We start from the raw sequence: 17,904 nt of genomic DNA, 5'->3' as shown, positions 1-17,904 counted from the left end.
TGCCCTGAGAGTGTAGAGGACAATTTCACAACAGTTCTGTAAGAAAAGCAGTTTTAGAAATGTTCAACTTTTATTTCTGAGATTAATTTGGAGTTTATCAGTTTCAAGATCATACGAGTAGTACTGTATCCTGTATCATGGGCATGTGAATTGCTGCAAGAGTGTGGTAGCGATTGAGGCTGGGCGGATAATCAGAGTCAATGCACATAATCAGAGTCAGTGCCCAAAGGCATGTGAACACTTGATTGTGCGGTTTCACAGTTCACTCTTCGGCATTGGCACCAATGTGCCAAATGACCTGGAAGTAAAATCATAAGTGTACTGCAGCTTTCTGCAGCAGTGCTTTTACTCAAAATCTGGTGGGATGAAGTGTTACATACAAAAAGTTTAAAAGGTTAATATTATAACAAATATGGTTCTTCTGTGGAGCATGATATTTTTGGTAACATTAAGGTGTAAGTACCGTGGATCTGGCAGCAGATGGTAAGGATGTGTCATGGTGGCTGTTTGCTCTTTTCTCCTTTTTACAATATTTTTGAGAAAGGTAATTTGAAAGTCTAGATTGAAGGGAAATGATCAAAATTTGTTTCTTTTTTATAAGAAGAGGATAATATTTGTTGTACTGCTTAGCTTTAAGGGCATTATTGTGTTGAAAAATTTTAGCTGTGAGAGAACTGAGAGAAAAGGACAGATGGAGGTGCTAGGAATTGAACCCAGGGCCTTGTGCATGCAAAGCACATGCTCTACCACTGAGCTACACCCCCTATTTCTGTAAGAGGTTGTTAAGCAGCACTTTGTAAGCAATAACAGGACTCCTGAACTGTAAGGGAAAACAAAGCAGCAAACATGGTAAGATCAGAAGAAAAATATTCTGGAGGATAATGAACGATCTTCAGGTTCAGGGAACAACGCCAGTGTTTTCTATTAGATTCCTCTGTTGTCACCTAGGACTTCCCTGGTGGCTCAGATGGTAAAGCGTCTGTCTACAATGCAGGAGACCTGGGTTCAATCCCTAGGTTGGGAAGATCCCCTGGAGAAGGAAATGGCAATCCACTCCAGTACTATTGCCTGGAAATCCAACTGCTTCTCTTGCTATAGGCTTCTGAGGTGTTAGACTCCTACCCAGGTGTTTTGGTTACTTTTCAGAGTGTAAATATTAATTCTCTCTTGAGTACCTTCCTTTGGTTTCTTAGAGCTTCTCCTTCAACTACTACTTCCTGTCCGAGAGACAGACAGTTTCCCATTTCAACTGCTGAGCCTCACCTACCAAGCTCACCTGCTAGCTAACAACAAACAAATGAAAAAACACCCAGCTAAACACTACTGTCTCGATCACTTCTGGAAAACATGCTCCAATCGCAAACTTGTCAAATCTTTGCTTCTATCATGGTCTTCAAATTAGACTTTATCTCATGAGCTGTTTTATGTCTGTACAACTTTTATCCTCCTGCTATATCATAGCAACAAATGACCAAATTTACAAAGCAAATAGTTTAAAAAGAATCCTCTGTTTCCTGCATTGGCAGGTAGATTCTTTACTAGAATATATACTTGGGAATATACAACTTGAGAAGTTGGGATATACTTGGAAAACTATATCACTTGGGAAGCCCCTATTCTCTCCTGTTCTTTTTTTCCAAACTGTCCTTTCCCCTCCCCTATGCTTGGGGGATTTTCTGATTTTTGTCACCATAGTATGGTTTTGCCTTTTTAAAACTTCACAGAAATAGAACCATTAGAACATGTACTCCTTCATGCCTGGCTTCTTTGGTGTATTAAAGATTCTTACCCATTGTTGGGTTTATCAGTAATCCATTTCTTTTTTATTATTTAGAAATATTCTACTGAATCATAATCTATTTGTCCATTCACCTCTTGTGAGTAATTGAGTGTCTTTTATAGTCTTTGGATACTAAGTATGATGCTGTTATGAACATTCTTGTACAATGTTCATAGAGACAAATCTTTTCACTGGAACTGAGTAAATAACTAGTAATGGACTGTCTGAATCAAAAGGCAGGTGTATGTTGAATTTTATAAAGAAGGCCCAGTAGTTTTCCAAACTGTTTTACATTTCTACACAACAATATGTGAAAGACCTATTATTCCATATCCTTGTCAATACTTAGAACTGTCATTTACACATATTTTAGAATTGCACATATTTAAGATGTAAAATTGATGTTCTGACGCATGTTAACTATGATATTATCACCACGATCAAGATAATGAGCATATTCTTCATCCCACAGTTTCCTTGTGCCCTTTTGTAAGCCCACCTTGCCCCTCTCCTTCCCCTCCCAACACTTGAAATTATTGATCTGCATTCTGTCACTAAGCATTAGTGTGCATCTTATAGACTTTTGAACTGTAGGATCATACAGTAGTTATTGTTTTTTGTTTGGCTTTTTTCACACAACATAATTGTTCTGAGATTGGCCTATGTAGTTGCTTGTACCAATATTTTCTTCCTTCTTCTTGAGGAGAACTATCCCATTGTATATACTACATATAAAACACCTCTGTAAGTCCATTCACCACTATTTCCCTTGTAAATGAAACTAGCATGAGTATTCACACATAATTCTTCCTAGGATGAGCACTTTACTTTTTTTCTGTGTAAATATGTGGAAGTGGAATGACAGAGTAATATGATGTTTTATCTCTAAATTTTTAATAACAGTTTCTTACATTCCAAAGCAATTTTCCCATTTTACATTCCCACCAGAATCTTTTTCGAAATTCAATTGACAGCATATGGTTTGAGTCTATTTCTGGATACTCTATTATAGTCCACGGATCTAACTTCCCTTATTTAAGTGAGTACCACATGTTTTTAATTACTATAGTTTTAAAATAAGCCTTTTAAAAGGAATGTATAAAAGATATATGTATACCTATGGATGATTCATATTGAGATTTGACAGAAAGCAACAAAATTCTGCAAAGCAATTATCCTTCAATTAAAAGATAAATTAAAAAATAAGCCTTAAATTTATGTAGTTTAAGTTCTTCAACTTCATTCTTCTTCACAATTGTTTTGGCTACTAAAGATCCTCTGCATTTCTGTGTGAATTTACAACAGGATTGGCAATGTATACAAGAAGCCTGATTATATGTTAACTAGTTTAGTTCAGTTAAGACTCTCAGTCGTGTCTGACTCTTTACGATGCCACTGACTGCAGCATGCCAGGCTTCCCTGTCCATCACCAACTCTGAGAGCTTGCTCAACTCATTTTCATCGAGTTGGTGATGCCATCCAACCATGTCATTCTCTGTCGTCCCCTTCTCCTCCTGCCTTCAATCATTCCCAGCATCAGAGTCTTTTCCAAGGAGTCACTTCTTCGCATCAGATGGCCGAAGTATTGGAGTTTCAGCTTCAGCATCAGTCCTTTCAATAAACATTCAGGTCTGATTTCCCTTAGGATTGAAAGATTTGAACTCCTTGCAGTCCAAGGGACTCTTAAGTGTCTTCTCCAACACCACAGTTCAAAAGCATCAATTCTTCGGTGCTCAGCTTCCTTTACAGTCCAACTTTCACATCCACACATAACTACTGGAAAAACCATAGCTTTGACTAGACGGACCTTTGTTGGCTAAGTAATGTCTCTGCCTTTTAATATGCTTTCTAGGTTGGTCATAACTTTTCTTCCAAGGAGCAAGCGTCTTTTAATTTCCTGGCTGCAGTTACCATCTGCAGTGATTTTGGAGCCCCCAAATAAAGTCTGTCATTGTTTCCATTGTTTGTCCATATATTTGCCATGAAGTGATGGGACCAGATGCCATGATCTGAGTTTTCTGCATGTTGAGTTTTAAGCCAGATTTTTCATTCTCCTCTTTCACTTTCATCAAGAGACTCTTTAGTTCTCTTCACTTTCTGTCATAAGGGTGGTGTCATCTGAGGTTACTGATATTTCTCCTGGCAATCTTGATTCCAGCTTGTACTTCATCCAGCCCAGCATTTCGTATGATGTACTCTGCATGTAAGTTAAATAAGCAAGGTGACAATATACAGCCTTGGTGTACTCCTTTCTCAGTTTGGAACCAGTCTGTTGTTCCATGTCCAGTTCTAACTGTTGCTTCCTGAACTGCATACAGATTTCTCAAGAGGCAGGTCAGGTGGTCTGTTATTCCCATCTCTTTCAGAATTTTCCAGTTTGTTGTGATCCACACAGTCAAAGGCTTTAGTGTAGTCAATGAAGCAGATGTTTTTCTGGAACTCTTATGCTTTTTAAATGACCCAATGGATGTTGGCAATTTGATCTCTGGTTTCTCTGCCTTTTCTAAATTCAATTTGAACTTCTGGAAGTTGATGTTTCACATACTGTTGACACCTGGCTTGGAGAATTTTGAGCATTACTTGACTAGCATGTGAGATGAGTGCAATTGTGCAGTAGTTTGAGCATTCTTTTGCATTTCCTTTCTTTGGGATTGGAATGAAAACTGCCCTTTTCCAGTCCTGTGGCCACTGCTGAGTTTTCCAAATTTGCTGACATATTGACTGAAGCACTTTCACAGCATCATCTTCCAGGATTTGGAATAGCTCAACTGGAATTCCATTACCTCCACTAGCTTTGTTCATAGTGATGCTTCCTAAGGCCCACTTGACTTCACATTCCAGGATGTCAGGCACTAGGTGTGTGATCACATCATCATGATTATCTGGGTCATGAAGATCTTTTTGTACAGTTCTTCTGTGTGTTCTTGCCACTTCTTCTTATATCTTCTGCTTCCTTTAGGTCCTTACCATTTCTGTCCTTTATTGTTAACTAAGATTATGTTTAATCTGAGCTTCCTGGTGGCTCAGCAGTAAAGTATCTACCTGCAGTGCAGAAGATGAGAGTTCAGTCCCTGGGTCAGGAAGATTCCCTGGAGAAGGGAATGGCTACCCACTCCAGTATTCTTGCCTGGAGAAGTCCATGGACAGAGGAGCCTGGTGGGCTATGATGCATGTGATTACAAAGAGTTGGACACAACTGAGCAGACTAACACTTTCACTTCACTTTCAACGGCATGATATAAAACATCTTTCATGTGATTGTTTGCCATCTGTGTATATTCTTTGGTGTAGTGTAAGCTTTCTTGCCAATTTTAAAGTCAGATGTGTTCTTATAGTTGAGTTTTAAGACTGCACACGTTAGGTAACAATCTTTTAGCAGACGTGTCTTTTTAAACATTTTCTCCTATTCAGTCTCTAATTTGTCTTATTCATTTGATAACAATTTTTGAACTTTGTATTTTTTTTAATTTTGAGAGGCAATTGATCTTATGTCCTTATGGCTTAAAATTTGAGACATTTGGATATTTTCTAGGATTTTTTATCATGTCATCTATAAACAGATAGATTTACTGCATACTTTTTCTCCTTTCCTGCTTTCTGTCCTTCCTTTCCTCCTCTCTTTCTTCTTTTCTTTATTTTTCTTCCTTCCTTCCTCTCTCCAACCATCCTTCATTCCTTCTTTTATTTTCCTTCCTTGCTTTCTTTCTTTTCTTCTTCACTGGCTAACACTGCCATACAATTTCTAATACAAATTATGAGCACAAATACACATTCTTGCCTTGAGCTTATCTTAGGTGGAAAACAGTTTTCTGTGTTAAGTATGATATTATCTGTAGGTTTATGGTAAATATCCTTTACCATGTTAAGGGAGGTCTTTTTTATTTTTAGTTTTTGGAGAATTTTTATAGATGAATGTTGGATATTATCAAATGCTCTTCCCTCACAAACTTAGATGGTAATATTTTTCTGCTAATGTGGCAAATTACATTGATTGAATATTGAGTGATAAACTAAACTTTCATTTTTGAGTCAAACCCCACTTGTAATATTATCCTTTTCTTATATTTCTGTATTTGTTTTATGAACATTTTGTTAACAATTTTTGTAGTTAGATTTTTGATCATTGAATATGGCTATAGTTTTTTTTTTTTTTCCCTACAATATTTTTGTCTAATTTGGTGTCAGGGTTATGCTAGCATCATAGAATGAGTTGGATAGTACTGCTCTTGTTCAATGTTTTCAACAGTTTATGTAGAATTAATAATTCTTCCTTAAATCATTGGTATAATTCACAAGTGAAACCAAATGAATCTGCAGTTTTCTTGCAGGTCATGTTCTTAATGGTAATTTAATTTATTTACAGATATGGGACTTTTAAAGTTATCTATTTCTTTATGAGTTAGCTCTGTAGCTTTCAAGGAATTAGTAAATTTCATTAACTCATCTAATTTATTGACATAAAACATTTCATAAAGTTTGTTATTATGTTTTTAACCAAAGGAGAATCTGCATTGTCATCCTGATGATTACTGGTATTTGTGTCTGTCCTCTCTCTCCTGATCAGTCTTGTTAGAAGTTAATCAACTACATTGGGCTCCTCAAGAAACTAGCTTTTGGTTTCATCAAATTTCTCTGTTTTTTTTTTTTAAACTCCATTCTAATTTTTATTATTTCTACTGTTTTGCTGGCTTTGGATAAATTTATACATACTTTCCAATGATGAAATGACTCTCTTTTAATCAGTTTTAACATTATAAATCTTTTTTTATTATTTTACTCTGAACTTCTGTGTGCCTTGATATGGGGGTGGATCTATTCTGGGAAACATATGACTGACTTTTCCTCTCTACAATCTGATAACCTCTGCATTTTAATTGAAGGATTTAGATAGTTTATGAATTTGATATTGTTTGGTCTCTAAGTCATGTCTGACTCTTTGCAACCCCATGAACAAATAGCACACCAGGCTTCCCCGTCCTTTGCTATCTCCTGGAGCTTGTTCAAACTCATGTCCATTGAGTCAGTGATGCCATCCAACCATCTCATCCTCTGTTGCCCTCTTCTCCTCCTGCCCTCAATCTTGCCCAGCAACAGGGTCTTTTCCAACGAGTTGGCTCTTTGAATCAGGTAGCCAAAGTATTGGAGCTTCAGCTTCAGCACCGGGATTGATTTCCTTTAAGATTAACTAGTTTGATCTACAAGCTGTTCAAGAGACTCTCAAGAGTCTTCAGCACCACAGTTTGAAAGCATCAGTTCTTCAGTGTTCAGCCTTCTTTATGGTCCAATTCTTACATCCATACCTGACTATTGTAAAAACCATAGCTTTGACTGTATGCAACTTTGTCAGAAAAGTGATGTCTCTGCTTTTTAATACACTGTAAATTCCAGAAGTTAATCAGAAGTTAATTCAGGCTCTGGCAGTGAAGAGCACATAGCAGTGTGGGGTCCAGGAGATCTGGATTCACACAGCACCAGAGAATCATAAACATGGCCCTAGAGAATTAGTGACAGACACCAGGTATTTGCTGACTGTCCTTCTGCAGGTGGTCCATTTGGTTGGTGGCTAGTGGATGGCCCAGGGCCTGCAGTGCTAACTGTCACCAGAACAACATCAGGGGATGGAGGGTGAATTTACTCCTGAGAGGAACAAAGCAGAAATATTGAGGACTTTAAAGTTTTAACCTAAACAAAAGAACAAGCCAGAGCAGAGAATAATGGCTTCCCACATCCAAGGAGCAGTGGCTGTGTGGGCGCAGGAGGGCTGAGAGGAACTACTCCACATTCAAGGTCAGGAGGGGCTGCCGTGAGGAGATAGCCCTCGTCCAAGGTAAGGAGCAGTGGCTGTGCTTTGCTGGAGCAGCCGTGAAGAGATAACCCATGTCCAAGGTAAGAGAAACCCAAGTAAGATGGTAGGCGTTGTGAGAGGGCATCAGAGGGCAGACATACTGAAACCATAATCACAGAAAACTAGTCAATCTGATCACAAGGACCACAGCCTTGTCTAACTCAGTGAAACTAAGCCATGCCATGTGGGACAACCCAAGATGGGCAGGTCACGGTGGAGAGGTCTGACAGAATGTGGTCCACTGGAGAAGGGAATGGCAAACCACTTCAGTATTCTTGCCTTGAGAACTCGATGAACAGTATGAAAAGGCAACAAGATTGGACACTGAAAGATGAACTCCCCAGGTGGGTAGGTGCCCAATATGCTACTGGAGATCAGTGGAGAAATAACTACAGAAAGAATGAAGGGATGGAGCCAAAGCAGAAACAATACACAGTTGTGGATGTGACTGGTGATAGAAGCAAGGTCTGATGCTGTAAAGAGCAATACTGCATGGGAACCTGGAATGTTAGGTCCATGAATCAAGGCAAATTTGAAGTGGTCAAACAGGAGATGGCAAGAGTGAACATTGACATTCTAGGAATCAGCAAACTAAAATGGACTGAAATGGGTGAATTTAACTCAGATGACCATTATATCTATGACTGTGGGCAGGAATCCCTTAGAAGAAATGGAGTAGCCATCATGGTCAACAAAAGAGTCCAAAATGCAGTACTTGGATGCAATCTCAAAAATGACAGAATATTCTTTGTTCATTTCCAAGGCAAACCATTCAATATCATGGTAATCCGAGCCAATGCCCCAACCAGTAATGCCGAAGCAGCTGAAGTTGAATGGTTCCCAATCAGTAATGCTGAAGAAGCTGAAATTGAATGGTTCCCAATCAGTAATGCTGAAGAGGCTGAAGTTGAATGGTTCTATGAAGACCTAAAAGACTTTTTAGAACTAACACCCAAAAAGGATGTCCTTTTCATTATAGGGGACTGGCATGCAAAAGTAGGAAGTCAAGAAACACCTGGGGTATCAGGCAAATTTGGCCTTGGAATACGGAATGAAGCAGGGCAAAAGCTAATAGAGTTTTGCCAAGAAAATGCACTGGTCATAGCAAACACCCTCTTCCAACAACACAAGAGAAGACTCTACACATGGACATCACTGGATGGTCAACACCAAAGTCAGATTGATTATATTCTTTGCAGCCAGAGATGGAGAAGCTCTACAGAGTCAGAAAAAACAAGACTGGGAGCTGACTGTGGCTCAGATCATGAACTCCATATTGCCAAATTCAGATTTAAATTGAAAAGTAGGGAAAACCACTAGACCATTCAGGTATGACCTAAATCAAATCCCTTATGATTATACAGTGGAAGTGAGAAATAGATTTAAGGGATTAGATCTGATAAATAGAGTGCCTGATGAACTATGGAATGAGGTTCGTGACATTGTACAGGAGACAGGGATCAAGACCATCCCCGTGGAAAAGAAATGCCAAAAAACAAAATGGCTGTCTGGGAAGGCCTTACAAATAGCTGTGAAACGAAGAGAAGTGAAAAGCAAAGGAGAAAAGGAAAGATATACCCATTTGAATGCAGAGTTCCAAAGAATAGCAAGGAGAGATAAGAAAGTCTTCCTCATCAGTCAATGCAAAGAAATAGAGGAAAACAATAGAATAAGAAAGACTAGAGATATCATCAAGAATATTAGAGATACGAAGGGAACATTTCATGCAAAGATGGGCTCGATAAAGGACAGAAATGGTATGGACCTAACAGAAGCAGAAGATATTAAGAAGAGATGGCAAGAATACACAGAAGAACTGTACAAAAAAGATCTTCATGACCCAGATAATCACAATGGTGTGATCGCTCATAGCCAGACATCCTGGAATGTGAAGTCAAGTGGGCCTTAAGAAGCATCCCTATGAACAAAGCTAGTGGAAGTGATGGAATTCCAGTTGAGCTACTTCAAATCCTGAAAGATGATGCTGTGAAAGTGCTGCACTCAATATGCCAGCAAATTTGGAAAACTCAGAAGTGGCCACAGGACTGGAAAAGGTCAGTTTTCATTCCAATCCCAAAGAAAGGCAATACCAAAGAATGCTCAAACTACCACAAAATTGCCCTCATCTCACACACTAGTAAAGTAATGCTCAAAATTCTCCAAGCCAGGCTTCAGCAATACATGAACCGTGAACTTCCAGATGTTCAAACTGGTTTTAGAAAAGGCAGAGGAAACAAAGATCGAATTGCTAACATCTGCTGGTTCATGGAAAAAGCAAGAGAGTTCCAGAAAAGCATCTATTTCTGCTTTATTGACTATGCCAAAGCCTTTGAATGTGTGGATCACAATAAACTGTGGAAAATTCTGAAAGAGATGGGAATGCCAGACCACCTGACCTGCCTCTTGAGAAACCTATATGCAGGTCAGAAAGCAACAGTTAGAACTGGACATGGAACAACAGACTGGTTCCAAATAAGAAAAGGAGTATGTCAAGGCTGTATATTGTCACCCTGTTTATTTAATTTCTACACAGAGTACATCATGAGAAATGCTGGACTGGAAGAAACACAAGCTGGAATCACGAGTGTCGGGAGAAATATCAATAACCTCAGATATGCAGATGACACCACCCTTATGGCAGAAAGTGAAGAGGCACTAAAAAGCATCTAGACGAAAGTGAAAGAGGAGAGTGGAAAAGTTGGCTTAAAGCTCAACATTCAGAAAACTAAGATCATGGTATCTGGTCCCATCACTTCATGGGAAATAGATGGGGAAACAGTGGAAACAGTGTCAGACTTTATTTTTTGGGGCTCCAAAATCACTGCAGATGGTGACTGCAGCCATGAAATTAAGACGCTTATTCCTTGGAAGGAAAGTTATGGCTAACCTAGATAGCATATTGGAAAGCAGAGACGTTACTCTGCCAACAAAGGTCTGTCTAATCAAGGCTATGGTTTTTCCAGTGGTCATGTATGGATATGAGAGTTGGACTGTGAAGAAAGTTGAGGGCTTAAGAATTTATGCTTTTGAACTGTAATGTTGGAGAAGACTCTTGAGAGTCCCTTCGACTGCAAGGAGATCCAACCACTCCCTCCTCAAGGAGATCAGTCCTGGGTGTTCACTGGAAGGACTGATGTTAAAGTTGAAACTCCAATACTTTGGCCATCTCATATGAAGGGTTGACTCATTGGAAAAGACCCTGATGCTGGGAGGGGTTGAGGGCAGGAGGAGAAGGGGACGACAGAGGATGAGATGGCTGGATGGTATCACTGACTCAGTGGACATGAGTCTGTGTAAACTCTGGGAGTTGGTGATGGACAGGTAGGCCTGGCGTGCTGCGATTCATGGGGTCTCAAAGAGCCGGACACAACTGAGCGACTGAACTGAACTGAAGAACAGAAATTAGTCATTTTGTTTTCTACTTTTTCCACCTCTGCTTTCTCTTTTTAGCCTTCTTTTGGATTAATTGAATGTTTTTTGTGACATCATTTTTATCCCTTTTGTTGACTTATTATCAAATGTTACTTTCAGATTTATAGCAAACACCTTTATCACCATCTACTTTCAAGCAATATTATACCATTTCACTTAATATGTAAAAAACTTAAGACATTATTTTTTTTTTACTAACATTCTTTTACTAACCTTCTGGTCTTTGATCTAATCGTGTCATGTATTTAACTTCTGCATATGCTGTAAATCCCATGTTGCATTGCTATCAAATTTCCCAAAAGAAATGTAAGTAATAAAAAAAATTTTATATATAAAAACATATTTCCTAGTTTCAAGCCTCTTCATTTCTTTGTCTCTATCCAAGTACATATCTGGTATTATTCTCCTTCTGACTGAAGAAAATGCATTAATCTATCTTAAAATTCAAGTCCACCAGTCTGAGGGTACTATACTAGAAGGATGATCTCCTAGAATGTTTGGTTTTGAAAATCATGGGACTTAGGTTTGAGAAAGCACAAGAGAAAAATAGAGACTCTGCTTTTAAATGGTGATGAAAATCTCAGATGCTACAAGTCCCAGCGGAGACGTATAAATTTAGAGAAGGACCTGTGTCACACACTTGCTGATTTACACAGCCTTTCTGAGAGTCAGGAGGCATCTGGGACTCCTTCTAGGGATGGAAACACTGGTAGCAGACTTTTGGGGGATCTTGTTCTACCATGCTGATCCCATTTTGATCTACCATGCTAGCCATTTTGATATCCTCCTTTTAGCCTATTAGTGCTGAAGGCCTTCTCCACCTATTGGCTGGCTAGCATCAACTGCATGAGGCAGGACCTCACGGCAGCCATGTCAGTGGCCAGCCTTGTCTATCAGCACACCTGCACTGGTTGTCTCTCCCACAACAGAAAGGTACGTGCAGCCCACGTAGGGAGCACCCCTGGAAAATTAAGCCCTACTGGCCAAACGGGAGAGTGCTGCTGGATCCAATAGGATGTCTCATTTATAAGGTCAGTTATCCAGGTTCAGGAAGAGTTTTGCAGAAAAGCAAAAGCTAAAACATTAAGCACCACTATTCAAGTTTTAAGTAGAAAAAGAAAATGTAACTAGAAATCTGAAAATTATCGAAGAAAAGTTTCACAGGTTGGTAAAAGCAAACATAAAGTAAGGGTAGTGGTGTGTGTGTGCTCAGAAGCTCAGTCATGTCAGACTCTTTGCAGCCCCTGGACTGTAGCTGGTCAGACTCCCCTGTACTTGGAATTTTCCAGGCAAAAATACTGGAGTGAATTGCTGTTTCCTACTCTAGGGGATATTCCTGACCCAGGGATTGAGCCTGCCTCTCTTATGTCTCTTGCATTGGTGAATTCTTTACCACTGCACACCTGGAAGCCCAAAGGTAGTAGACCAACCACTTATAAAGCTACCAGGAAAGTTAAAACACAAAAGTAATAAAACCATCTCTAGCCACAATAAGTATTTAAGAGATACACATACACACAAAAGATGTAAGATATGACACCAAAAACATAAAAGCTCATGTGGGGACTAAAAATGTAAGGTTGTCAAAATGTGTTTGAACTTTGGAAATCATCAAATTAAAATAAACAACATATCTGTGAACCTCATGATACCCGGAAACCAATAACCTGTAATAAAGCATTATAAATACACAAAAGAAAAGAGAAAGGGATCCAAACATAACAGAAAAGATAGTCAAGTAATAAGGGGACAGAATAAGAGAAGAAAGGAACAGAGAACTATAAAAAACAAGCAGAAAATAGTTTAAAATGACGATAAATACATGCGTGAAGAAATAGTCACTACAGTCATCTCTGACTCTTTTTGACCCTATGTACTATAGTCAGCCAGGGTCCTCTGTCCATGGAATTTTCCTGGCAAGAATACTGGAGTGGGTTGCCACAGCTTCCTCCAGGGTATCTTCCAAATCCAAGGATTGAACCTATGTCTCCTGAGTTTCCCATATTTCAGGTGGAGTCTTTACCACTGAGTTACCAGGGAAGCCCCTCAATAAGTACATGCTGCTAAATCACTTCAGTCGTGTCCGACTCTGTGCGACCCCATAGACGGCAGCCCACCAGGCTCCCCCATCCCTGGGATCCTCCAAGCAAGAACACTGGAGTGGGTTTCCATTTCCTTCTCCAATGCAGGAAAGTGAAAAGTGAAAGTGAAGTCACTCAGTCGTGTCCAACTCTTAACGACCCCATAGACTGCAGCCTTCCAGGCTCCTCCGTCCGTGGGATTTTCCAGGCAAGAGTACTGGAGTGGGGTGCCATTGCCTTCTCCCAGTAAGTACATACTTATCAATAATTCCTTTAAAAGTAAATGGAATAAATTTTCCAACCAAAAGACGAAGTGGTTGAATGGATTGAAAAATAAATATATGTGCTGCCTATAAGAGATTCAGGTCAGATCCAAAGAAAAACAGTTGAAATGAGCAAGTACAGAAAAACATTCCATACAAATACAAACAGAAAGAAACCTGGGTATGAAATGTATATATATATATATATATATATATATATATATATATATATATATATATCAGACATAACTTTGTTTAAAAACAAAAACTGTAAAGAAGGACATTACATAATGATAAAACAATCAATTCAACAATAAGATATAACACTTGTAAGTATATATGCACCCAAGAACCTAAACATATATATACAAAGCAAATATTAACAAACATAAAGGGAGAAATTGACAGTAAAATAATTGTAATAGGAACTCTGATACTCCACTTGACTCAATGAACAGATCATCCAGACAGAAGATCAATGAGAAAAAACAGGCTTTGAATGACACAATAAAGCAGATTGACCTAATGTTCCACCACTAAAGGACAGAATATAGTTTCATTTTAAGTGCAGGCATGCTGTGATTCATGGGATCACAAAGAGTCGGACATGACTGAGCAACTGAACTGAAGTGAACTGAGTATAGCCTTGGTGATATAGTGGTGAGCATAGCTGCCTCAAAGTGCATATGCAACACCCTCTAGGATAGAACACATGCTAGGCCACAGAGAAGTCTCAATCATTTTAAGAAAACTGAAATTATACCAACATATTTTCTAATAAAAAAGGGTATAAGACTATAATAAGAAACTGCTAAAAAAAATACAGCATGCAACTAAACTACCAATGGATTACTGAAGAAATCAAAGAAAAAAAATTTTAAAAACCAGAATATAAATGAAAATGGAAACACAACATGACAATATTTATATGATTCAGCAAAACCAGTTATAAGAGGGAAGTTTGTAGCAATAAAGAGTACTTTAGGAAACAAGAAAAATGTTGAATAAACAATCTAAACTCTCACCAAAAGGGACTAAAAAAAGAACAAGCAAAACCAAAGCTAGTACAAAGAAACTAATAATAAAGATCAGAGAAGAAATGAATAAAATAGAAACTAAAAGAAGAAAAGATTAATGACAGCAAGAGTTGGTGTTTTGAAAAGAAAAAACAAATTGATAAACTTTTAGTCAGATTCATCATAAAAAGAAGAGAAGGCCCAAAGCAACACAATCAGAAATGGAAGAGGAGGAGTTAGGAGCAAGAACACAGAAAAACAAAGGATCAAAGTAATTACTGCAAACAACGGTTTGACCACAAGTTGAAAACCTAAAAAAACTGCATAAATGCCTAGAAATGAACAATATGCCAAGAATGAATCAGGAAGAAATAGAAAATATGAATCAATCAATAACCAGTGATGAAATTGAGCCAGTAATCAAAAAAGCTCCCAACAAATAAAGTCCATGACCAGAGTGAATTCTACCAAATATTTAAAGAAGAGTTAACAATTTTCAAACTAGTAAAAACATTAAAGAGGAATGAATGTCTTTTAACTCATCTGTGAGGCCAGCATCACCCAGATACCAAAATAAAACAAAGACACCACAGAAAAAGAAAATTCCAGGCCAATATCACTGATGAACATACGTGCAAAAATCTTAAACAGAATACTAGAACACAGAATTCAACAATACATTAAAAAATTCAAACATCATGACCAAGTGAACTTATCCAAGGAATGCAAAGATGGTTCAATAACTGCAAATAAATTAACATGAATCACCAATGTAATGAAGAATAAAAATCTTGTGATCACAATAGAGACAGACAAATCATTTGACAAAATTCAAAAGCCACTTGAGATAAAAGCTCTCAACAAAGTGGATATAGAGGAAATATACCTCAACATAAAAGTCCATACATGACAACACATAGCAAATATAATATTCAATGGTGATAAACTACAAGCATTTCCTCTAAGATTGATAATGAGTAAAAGATTCTCACTATCTTTTCTTTCGTTCAAGATAGTATTGAAAGTCCTTTTCAGGACAATCAGACAAGAAAAATAAAAGGAATCAAAACTGGGAAAGAAGAAGCAAAACTGTTACTCTCTGCAAATGATGTGATACTACATTTAGAAAATCTGAAGTTTCCACCAAAAAACTATTGCAACTAATAAATGATTTCAGTAAAGTTGCAGGATACATAGTTAACGAACATAAATCTGTTATTTCTATACAGTAGCAATATATTATAGAAAAGAGAAATTAAGAAAATGATGTCATTTATAATTGCATCAAAAAGTTAAAATATCTAGTAATAAATCTAGGAAGTGAAAGGAAGTGAAAGGAAAAGGAAAAGGAAGTGAAAAACCCTTATCCTGAAAACTATAAGATATTGATGAAAGAAGCTGAAGACAACACAAATATAGATAATACTGTTCTCATGGACTGACTATTCTATCCAAGGAAATCTACAGATTGAATGCAATCTATATCAAGCAATGACATTTTTTACAGATTTAGAAAAAAAATGATACTAAAATGTGTATGGGATGACAATAAAACCCAATTAACCAAAGCAGTCTTGAGAAAGAAGAGCAAAGCTGGAGGTATCATGTTCCCTGACTTAAAATATACTACTAAGCAACAGTAATCAATATAGTGTGCTACTGGGACAAAATCAAACACATAGATCAAAGAACAGAATAGAGAGCCCAGCAATAAACCCATATTTATATAGTCAATTAATATATGAAAAAGGAGGCAAAATATTCAATGGATGAAAGACAGATTCTTCAATAAATGGTGTTGGGAATACTGGAGAGCTACATGCAAAACAAACACACTAAATACAAAATAAATTCAAAATGGATTAAAGACTTAAATATAAAGCCTAAAACCATAAGACTCCTAAAAGAAAACATGGGCTAGTAAACATTTTGATATCAATCTTAGCAATATATTTTTGATCTGTCTCCTCAGGCAAAGGAAACAAAAACAAAAATAGACAAGTGGGACCCAATTAAGCCTAAAATCTGCTGTACAGCAAAGGAAACCATCAACAAAAAAGAAGAGACATCCTGCTGTATGGGAGAAAATATTTTCCAATGGTATGACAGATAAAGGGTTAATATACAAAATATACATATTATATAATATATTATAATATACATAATATGATATAAAAAATAAAACCAATCTTGTTGTAAAATAGCCAGAAAACGTCAATAAATATTTTTCCAAATAAAACATAGAGAAGACCATTAAACACATAAAATGATGCTCAGTCATCAGTTCAGTAGCTCAGTTGTGTCTGACTCTTTGTGCCCCCATGGACTGCAGCATGCCTGGCTTCCCTGTCCATCACCAACTCCTGGAGCTTGCTCAAACTCATGTCCATTGAGTTGGTGATGCCATTCAACCATCTCATCCTCTGTTATCCCCTTCTCCTCCATCATCATTATCAGGGAAATACAAATCAAACCAATGAGATATGACCACAAACCTATCTGAATGGCTAACTGAGACACAGCAAACAAAAAATAATTTGAAAGGCTATATGTGTTCCTATATTCATTGCAGCATTATTTACAACAACCAAGATATGGAAGCTTCTTAAGTGTCTTTTGACAGATGAATGGATAAAACATTGGTATATATATGTATTTGTTGCTGTTGTTGTTTAGTTCTAGGCTAAGTTGTGTTCAACTCTTCGCAACCCCATGGACTGTACCCCACCAGGTTCCTCTGTCCATGGGCTTTCTCAGGTAAGAATACTAGAGTGGGTTGCCATTTCCTTCTTCAGGCTATCTTCCTGACCCAAGGATTGAACTTGTGTCTCCTTCTTGGCAGGCAGATTCTTTACCACTGAGCCATCTGGGAAGCTCATATATATGTATCAGTTCAGTTCAGTTCAGTTGATCAGTTGTGTCCGACTCTTTTGCAACCCCATGAATTGCAGCATGCCAGGCCTCCCTGTCCATCAACAACTCCCAGAGTTGACTCAGACTCACGTTCATCGAGTCAGTGATGTCATCCAGCCATCTTGCTATCAAATTGTCAACTTCCGTTGGATCACAGAAAAAGCAAGGTAATTCCAGAAAAACATCTACTTCTGCTTCATTAACTATACTGAAGCCTTTAACTGTGTGGATCACAACAAACTGGAAAATTTTTGAAGAAATGGGAATACCAGACGACCTTACCTTCTTGCTGTCTGAGAAATCTGTATGCAGGTCAAGAAGTAACAGTTAGAACTGGACATGGAACAACAGACTGGTTCCAAATTGGGAAAGGAGTATGTCAAGAGTATGTATTGTCACCCCGCTTATTTAACTTATATGCAGAATATACCATGGGAAATGCTGGGCTGGATGAAGCAGAAACTGGAATTAAGACTGCTGGGAGAAATATCAGTAACCTCAGATATGTAGATGACACCACTCTTACGGCAGGCAGTGAAGAGGAACTAAAGGGTCTATTGATGAAGGTGAAAGA

At 37.9% G+C, this 17,904-nt stretch overlaps 1 non-coding gene across 1 annotated transcript; it reads right to left on the bottom strand.

The window, feature by feature from the left end:
- Nucleotides 1-692: 692 nt before the first annotated feature.
- Nucleotides 693-764, bottom strand: TRNAA-UGC (transfer RNA alanine (anticodon UGC)). Its single transcript has one exon. It is a non-coding gene; the product is annotated as a tRNA-Ala (tRNA).
- Between the last annotated feature and the right edge of the window lie 17,140 nt (nucleotides 765-17,904).

Source organism: Bos mutus, chromosome 9 (assembly GCF_027580195.1).
Source record: "Bos mutus isolate GX-2022 chromosome 9, NWIPB_WYAK_1.1, whole genome shotgun sequence".
Classification (NCBI taxonomy): Eukaryota; Metazoa; Chordata; class Mammalia; order Artiodactyla; family Bovidae; genus Bos; species Bos mutus.
Note: the sequence above shows the minus strand (reverse complement) of the source record. Positions and strands in the feature narration are given on the sequence as shown.